Source organism: Anopheles ziemanni, chromosome 3 (genome assembly GCF_943734765.1).
Source record: "Anopheles ziemanni chromosome 3, idAnoZiCoDA_A2_x.2, whole genome shotgun sequence".
In the NCBI taxonomy this organism is placed as follows: Eukaryota; Metazoa; Arthropoda; class Insecta; order Diptera; family Culicidae; genus Anopheles; species Anopheles ziemanni.
In genome coordinates, this window is record NC_080706.1 from 11,012,274 (window position 1) to 11,021,411 (window position 9,138).

The window sequence follows — 9,138 nt, forward strand, 5'->3', positions numbered from 1 at the left end:
GCAACAAGTACGTATCGTTGAAGACGGGGGAGGGTATGGGCACTTCGGTATGATTCACAATCAGTCGAGATCGCCAATCAACACGTGTATGATTCAACGGTCAAAAATAAGGGGTATGTATTTGAATTTGTTTACAGGAATGGCGTTGCAGATTTGCCTTTCGTATTTCCTTTCTGCTCACAATAAATTACACTGTTGGATAAAAATAAACATAGATCAACGTACGGGCCATACAACCGAAACACATGTCACGTTTAATATACACCGTATTTAAGAGTTTTGCTGGTTTATTTTGTGTTGCCTGGGCGAAGACGAACGCAGCAGAGGACGAGAAGAATCCGCAACACTTTTGTAAACCGCGATACGCGCAGCAACACACATGCATCTGATCGTCGCTGGGAGATTACGTGGCAACACTTTGTTTTTCACGACGCAGCAAGGCCGTTTTGGCGTGAGGTTTTCCCGAACCTTCCGGTGTTCGTGTTTAATTGCCTGCAATATGGTTGCTGGTATATTTAGTCACGGAAACGAAGAAACCACGCGGATGATGCTATTAAGAAACAACCTGATCGCTCTCTATCTCGAGAATACAAAACATACTCACGCACACATACGCACACACACAAATCTAAACACTCCAAAATACACAAGAGAAAACCTGCAGCCACTGCGTGTGGGTATGGCGAGGATAATTTACAACCCTCCAACTGGGCGGTCTGAAGTGTGGATGTTTCCTGGAGTGCACTGTTCACTTCGCACTTGTCGTTTCGCCTCCACTCGAACTCGTTTAACGAGCTCTCTAACACGTCATTCGTCAACTCTTTTCGATATACATCCACATTTCGGTCAATTCAGTCTGTGGCCCATCGGAAGGACATACTTCCCGTCACACTTTTCGGGGTGAACGGAAGGCCAAGAACTTCTAGGACTACACTTCTCCGCAGGGTTGAACCACCATCAACAGCGATCGAATTGCTCACCATACACCCACTGTACGATCGCAGAGGTGAGTTCAAATTTCGCCAAAGGTAAATGCTTCCCTCCCGCACACACTCCACCGTACGGTCGGTTGTTTTTTTGCTAAGTTTTCCACCGATGGCAATCGGTTCCTCGAGAGCCGCCGTTCCGCCGTTGGTGGATGGTTTAAAAATAAATGAACTACTCAACCGGCGATCTTTGGTATCTTGTTGGACGCATCCGGGGTCCGTGTCGATCGTACAGTTTTCACCAAACCGAGATGGATCGAAAGATGGTGAACATTTTCTAAAATGGATAAGTTATTCTTGCACTCTGTAAAAACTGCATGTATGTTTTATTAATGGGAAACATTTCGATACCATTCGATCCAAACACTAGAGATACACTAAGAGGGTGGAAAATCTACTTGCTCAGCTGGCACGGAGGGTGCAATTCCTCACAAAATGTGCAAATGCACCGTTGCAGCGTAGAACAGGTGATACCAATCGTTGCAATCCGAGCGCGATGAGAAAAAGCACAAATAAAAGAGGAAAATTCGGTGCTGGTAGGAGGAAGGGGTGTGGGTAATGCCCCACGAGGGTGTGACGTGCCGAGAAAAAACAGCGTACCATGTTAGCGTAGTGTCTGTCTATTTTTGGCCATTGTTTTGAATGCAGTCAGAATGAAAACGCTTCTTGTTGGTGCATTTTCCTCGTTTTCCCCGCTTTGTTCCCCGTAGAAGAGTGTCACAAGTGTCAGTTTTGGGAGAGCATTTACGCATCTTTAACGCGAACAATGTTTTCATGCCGGCGGGAGTTTAACTCCTGCCAGCCTGAGTTTCGTGGCAAGATTTCCCATCGCGGTTTCCGTCAGCTTGAATCGCGTGCGTTACTTCATCATTTCGTCAGGCAAAGCGTTTGATGTGATGTCTTTCTATGGTTTATGGTTGCTACTAATCTTCTCCGATGTTTACAAGGCCATAAAGTATAATTTTGGATCATCGAGTAATAAAGTTTTAGCTAGGATTTTTCATAATCGATTTATTGTTTTTCAAGTATGCAATTAAATGAGTGTCGATTGTCTTTTCTTCAATACTGTTTTATGCAAAGTAAATTTTAAATTAACTTTGATACAAACATAGCTGAAGGAGTTTGAAAGGGAAATCAAACCTTGAAAAAGATTATAACTTAATCACGATCAATGAGCTAATAAGCCACTATTATTCATATTGTCCAGATTCCTTCATTTCATGGAATCGGATTAACACGGGATTAAAATATTTCCTTTTTATGCTAGCTGATAATATTAGAGTCAAGGGTGAATTGAAAAAAATCTCTAAATACAGGACCGGACCATGTGACCATCGCTCATAGCTCGGGGTGACGGTCAGGACCGTTAACTCAAATCAAACGGCACGCCAAAAGGCAGCTGCACGCCGTTCCGCCGGATGACCGCGAGCCGGGCGGAAAATATGTCAATGCTAGCCGCTTTTCTGGTGCCAAATTAGCGCAGTGCCTCCCGTCCATGCGAGCGCAGAGCAACCGAACGGCGCGGCCAACGTCTGTCAGTCTGGGATGGTTTTTGTCACTATCGAAAATGCGACCTCGCCGCGTTTTCCCTGGCGCAAATTTTTCTTCCCAGAACCCATCCCTGTGGATGCTATCGCTTGTTCGCTCACTCTCAATCGCTTGTTCGTCGTTGACACATTTAGAAACACATTCACGCGCTCCTTTTCTCGCTTCATCGCAAACAAGGGCTTTTCTCGCTTTGGAGGTGATGTTTTTCCTTTCGCTGCGAAGATCACGCCGATAGATTTTCCTTTCCGGCGCCTGCCTCGCTCGGATGGCAGAACGGGAAAACAAACAAACGGTCGGCTTTCTGCATTTGTGTGTGCGTGTATGTTGAAGATATGTTTTCGTGTGTGCGCTTCTGTCTTCGCATCCATCTTCTCCGGTTCATTCCACCCTCGTCTCGCCTCGTCCACCACCTTGGCAGGACGCGAATAGAAAATGAGATTTTCACGATTGCAAATTTCAACGAGAAGAAAATTGGCCACCGTTTTTCAGCCGCTCATCGCATGCCTTCACTATGCCCCTATTCTGTTTCTGATTCACTTAGAAAAACTATTTAAATATTGCACTGATAGTATTTCCGTGTAAATTCACTTGTTTGGCAGTGGAAAAGCCCATCTGTAGGTTATTTTCTTCTGCCTCGCAAAGGCCCTGCTTTCATAACACTTGCGTCATCCTGCACTTGGTGTTCACGCATTCACTTTCGTATCGTTAATAAGTATCTACGGGTACTGCTTCATTCTTCCGCTGGTTGGAAGATCAACTTCCTCCATCGAACACTGAGTTTGACACCGGGGGAGAAGAGTTGAGGCTGCAGAGTTTCCTGACCAGCACGTTTAGGAACCAAAACGCGTGCTTACCGATCGAGCCGAGAACGTTGACTACGATCGTGCCTTCTCGTGGCCGGATTTGGCTGGTGCGGTGAGTTGGGATGGCTAGATTGGTGCCCCACACTGGTTGCAAGTGGTTAATCAAGCTGGTTAAAAAAGTCACTCGATCTTGTGTAGGTCAAAACCACTTGTAAGATGAATTATTAGCACCTACCATGCCTTGTTTTACAATTTTTTTGAGATTTTGAAACTTTTGTTTTGTTGATTTTAGAATACGTATCAATTTACGACTACATTATTACGGTAAGAAAGTAAAAGGATAGTGATTTATATACATTGATCTGACTGTGAATAGTGCTTAACTAAAGGGTGATTCGTTAAATATTCATAAAGTAATATATTTTTCTAACTCTTATTATATGTTTCTCTCTCTTAAAAAAGGGACAAATTTTATGCTAAGAGAGATTGTTTTGCTTCTATCATTTCAGATTTCCGGAATTCAGGCTTTGACATGCGATAAACTTTGTTCGATTTTATTTTACGGTTTTCTTACTGGATTTATGGCAACATTGCTTGTACTTTTAGATAGTTCGTTCGTCGAGCTTTTCTTTGAGAGTCACTATTCTTGAGAGGTTTATTCTTGTAAATTATTAAGTAGACTCTGGTGACAATCAAGAATAAAAAATCTTGTTCGATCTCTGTTGAGTATGTTAAATTTCAGTTCAGCGACGTTGTATTTTGACCAATCGACGTATATCTTAAATTCACATGTGACTCATCTGTTTGTATTGAGCACATCGATTCGGCCTTCGGATGGACATGCGCGAAGGGAACGGGCGTCTGCGCAGAAAGGATCCCTCGCTGGCCCGACGTAGCGTCTCTCGCACACCAACACGCTTGGCCCCAGACGCTCAAGTTGACGATCTTTTCTGCCGACCGTTCGTGCGTGAGGAAATTTGTTTACCACCCGGCGTTTCGGATTCATTCCACCAACACCTTCGTCATAGGGGAAAAGCGTAAGTGAAAATTTGTTTACGATTTTCTCTGCAGCGTTGTTTCACTCCCGCCCGTTCCCACCGCCTCCCGGGGTGTGGCGGGATGCATTCTGGCCGTCTGTTTTCCCGCATTCGTTTGCACAGCTGACAGCTTCCAGAACAAGCACGATCGAGCTGTAGGTCCCTGTGGGCTCGCGTGTGGTGATCATAAAAATTTGGATACGTACGGAGTGCCACGGACAGTGCGCCTAAAATGGCCAACGCTCCAAATGGCGATGGCAATGCTACCCTAGGGTGCTATGGAAGGCGCAGTGAGAGAGTGGACGAAGGAGCCCAACATGCGACGTTTTCCTTCATTTGGTTCGTTTTAGGTCGCGATCCGGGGCGGGACAATCAAAAGGGTGGTGGCAAGCGCAGGCAGCCACCGCCGAAGAGCCCGGGCGCAGACCTACTCGCATTCGCAGCGCCTTAAAAGGTAATGAATCTTAACCGATTGTGTACGTGTAACCGGTGGCTTCGTCTCGGCAAGCGCCACAGCTGACGTGACCTCCGGGGCTGTCAGTGGGGACGTTTCGTGGACCGTCCGGGAGGAATCGCAGGGAGCGAGCGGGCGTGCGGGAAGGCAAGGGTGATCATAAAGGTCTCCAAACATGGCGCCAGCGTCACCCAAAGCAACTGAGAGAGAGAGATATATATACATGGTGGTTCGAAAATATTTATGCATTCCTTGGCCGACCTCGTCGAACCATCCAGTTCGTCAATCGGTGAAGGATAAACCTTTTTTATGTTCATCGATGTGATCTTGAGATCGCATATAGGATTGCACGTTGTATTCTTCCTGGCTACTTCTACTTGACTTTCTTTCGTTGGAGATGGAAGATTGAAATACAACTCTAGCAAACACCTTTCCTTTCCCTCACCCCTTTTGCTAACGAATATTAAAGCCTTGCAAACCTTCAAAACAGAAATATACCAACCGGAAATTGATCGAATGAATCTAACCGTTTGACATAGATGGGTTTCGATCTTGCACCTTGCCACAACATATTTGCTGATTTGCGACATGATTGGCATAAGATATCATGTTTGCGTACAGATACTGTTCGGCTTTCATTATCATTAGACCGGATGTGTTGCTTGCTTTGTTTCAAGTACAATAAGCTATAAACTATAATAAGACATTCACAGGCAGCGCAATTTACGACGTGCATCGAACATATCATCTTTAAAATTGTTTTCCATTTTTATTATTGCATCGCAAGAAGTTTCCATACCGAAACTATTTCAAATGTATGAGCAATACAAACACGTTATTGAAATCGCTAGCTTCTTATATACATGGTAAAAGTTCAAGAATCGTATGAAATTCATAACGAATATTAAGGTGTAATTTACAACAACACAACATATTTCCATAAAACTATCACATCTTCTAAAAATTTGTTTCTAAATACATATCTGAAATGGAAAAATAGTTGATGTACTAGCTATGTATATTATTTCACATTTTATCACATTCACATTTTGCTTTTTTTTTGTTTAATTTTTTTAATACACATTAAGTTTCAATTTGATTGCGACATTGAATAGTTTTTGTAAACAACAAGCTGACTGAACATCGAGTTCAAATTTAATTTTAAAACGTTAACATGCGTTATGAAACGTTACGCTGAATCGTGTTGTAGTACCCGAATGTATGCAACAGTAGATATATCATCACGATACGTTACATGGGAGGCATGTGGGGGTTGTCTACTAAAAAACATGTATATTGTGAAATTAATACTTTAAAGTCAAATTCCATTGTTTGTTCCTAGTGATTCCTTTAGTCAGGGTACCCCTTCATACAAAAATAAATAAAATAAAGCGAGTAAACATAAATTCAATAATCGCTCATCGCAGCGCGCTCCTTCGCTAGGTTGGGGATAACCACATAGAAAGGATAAAGTTTTCCTATCATCAATCAATTAAAGGCGAATTACATTCAGTATCTCTCACAGTTATTCCTTCCTCTCAATGCGCACCCTGTTAGCAAATGTAACTTTGGCAAAGTATATGTACCTTTGGCCAAGCGTTACGTGGCTTCCAATCTCCCGGGACATGTTGAGTAAATAAAGGCTAATTAAAATGAGATAATACGGAACCATCGAACAGCGTACTGGGAATCTGCTTGGATGTATGAGGATACAAGGCCAACACTAAGCTAGGAGGTTTGGGGAAAAACCTACCCGTAGAGGTAAAAAGAAAAGTATTAAGTAGAGTACGCGGAAGCAACATGAAAGGATGGAAAAAAGTTTTGATAGGAAATTTAATTATGCATGTCCGGTTAAGTCGGAGGAAAAACTAAGAACCAAGGATGAGCGTTTGTACGAAGGGTAAATACACTGTGTCAATAAGGAAACTCAATGTTGTTTATTGGCGGCTTGACGTTGATTATTGTAGTCGTTTTCTGCGAGTTTTCCCAGCAAAGAACCAAATGTTTGCCATCCTAGAATTGGTCAGGCGATTAACTGTAAGTTTAGAAAGAAAAGAGCCAATATGTAACGGAATGTGTTTAAGTAAATACATATTTTTTTGTTTAATGTTTTGATTCAACAAAAACTAAATCAAACATTGACGATAAAGCAAAACTGAAGACTCAGTGTCTGTTTCATGTAAGTATTTTGGGAATTCTAGAAATTATTCCTAGTTTAAAGTTAAATAGTGTACAGGGTATTCTTGGTAGCTTTAAGAAGTGCTCTAAAATAGTCATATATGAACGTTTTGAGAATCGATTTCTTTTCTGCAATGAGCAATTCCATCTGCTGAATTACTGAATGGCACGTAAACAAGCTTCAATCAATACGAGGTTTAGGTTACTTTTATCCCCATAACAATTTCCATTCCTTCGTAGGTTCATATTTGTTCGTCAGCATCATTTTCGTATGCAAACATCACACCGTCAGTCTACGTTGTTTTAAACCTTCCCAGAGACGAAGGACACGCTTGCCCAGGGGTAGATGGGGAGGGAAGAGAAATATGTAATATAGCGTCGGTAAACACTCCAAAAAGAAACCCCCAGGGAGGATTTCTTGAAGGGATTCTACGAAGAATCCCACACGAATATGCAATTCTTCGAGGTTGGACCCAATGAGCGTTTCGTGTTCGATTGGGACACTAATGATGTGTGTATGCGTGTGTATTTGTGTGATTTATGTAAGCCACGGGGAGTAAAAAAACGTCAACCGACAAAGCCGATCTAAGTTAAGGATGTTTGAAGCTCCATTAAAGCGGATACTTAAGTTGTGCCTAAAACAACTTAGCCGACTCGCAGTAGCTGGTAAACGTGTAAAGTATGTTTTCCGAGCAACGGTTTTCCCTGCCCTTCAGCTGGTTGGCTGGTCATGGTCGCAAAAAAACCCCCGACCCGAGCCTCAGAGCATGTTCTAATGTACGTTATTATCATAAGTGCCCGCTCTCTTAAGGAAGCGAAAGAAAAACAGGATTTTCCCAAGTGAAACAACTCACCCATCGCTCTTGCCGATGATAAATGAGCGCTTGGGGAAAAGACACACCGTCAAACTGTTGGGCAAGATTAATGACGAAGGACTGGTGGATGTTGGTTGGGAAGGAAAATCACCCACATCCTCGGCGCCGACTACGAGCCACGGAAATGATAGGAAATCTGGCGCACGATGGTTAGTCAAAGGGATTAACTAGAGCGTACTGATGCAGGTTGACGGTTTTTCTTGGTTTGCTTGCGAGGGGATTTGCAAACTGATGGGATTGTAAACGTGACAGTCAAGTGAACCGTCTTCTGTGGCTTGATGCACGAGTACGAAAAAAACTTTGAATCCAGTTGCAGCGTATTATTATTAAACAAGCTTATGGCTTGTATTTCTTTATATTTTTCGGCAAACAGGGTTTTTTAAAACTTAAAATTACATTATATGTCGCTTTTGACCAGTGGAAAAGCTGTATGCACGCTATTGATCCATTATAAGTCAAATAAAGACAATTATTTCTATAGCTTTATTGTCTCTGAAAGACATGTACAATGAAAAAACTACATAGTTTAAATTTACCCTTTATTATACGGTTTAAAAATTATGAAAACAATTTCAAATTATCTTTGGGCTTTAATTTCCTTTGTTTTGACGCCAGCTTTGAGGTAACTTTAAGTGAATGCTGACACCCCAAATTTAACGACAGTTGAGCAACATTGTATGTGAAAAACGAGAGGTTTCCCCGTTTTCCACCGGCTAGACCACGCGCTCGTCAAAATGCGTAACAGGTTGAAAGGATAAAATCAAACACACGACCCGACACGTATACGTGCGATGTCCGCTGAATGTTTGTCAATTTTCACCGATCGTTTTTCCAAAGCGGCCAAGCTGTGGCTTCGACGGTTTTACTGCTCTCGCTTGCCAGCCGTTTTCCCAGCTGTTTTCCCGAGTGAGATTGGATCGTTATTATTCTGCTACAGTACGGGCTCGTGAGCAACAGGTCCATCACCGCAGGACAACTAGGATAGTTTCACCTCATAAATGCGTCGGTGGTTTGCGGCAGAAGTCCAGCAGTGCCTCTTGTCTCGCAGAGCGGTGGGGATGCCCGGTTGGCATCGTTCCAGGTGGGAGTGGATTGTTGGGAAAGCTTCGCTCACGGTCACGCGTCATTTTTGGCACGTGGTGTGGTTTTCGCGGTAGTTTCGCATCAAATGCATGTCCCGTATCGGTCCAAACGTTATATGACATTGAAGTGTGCAAGTTTGTGCTAATGTTAGTATAAGCGAATATCTAGCGAGAT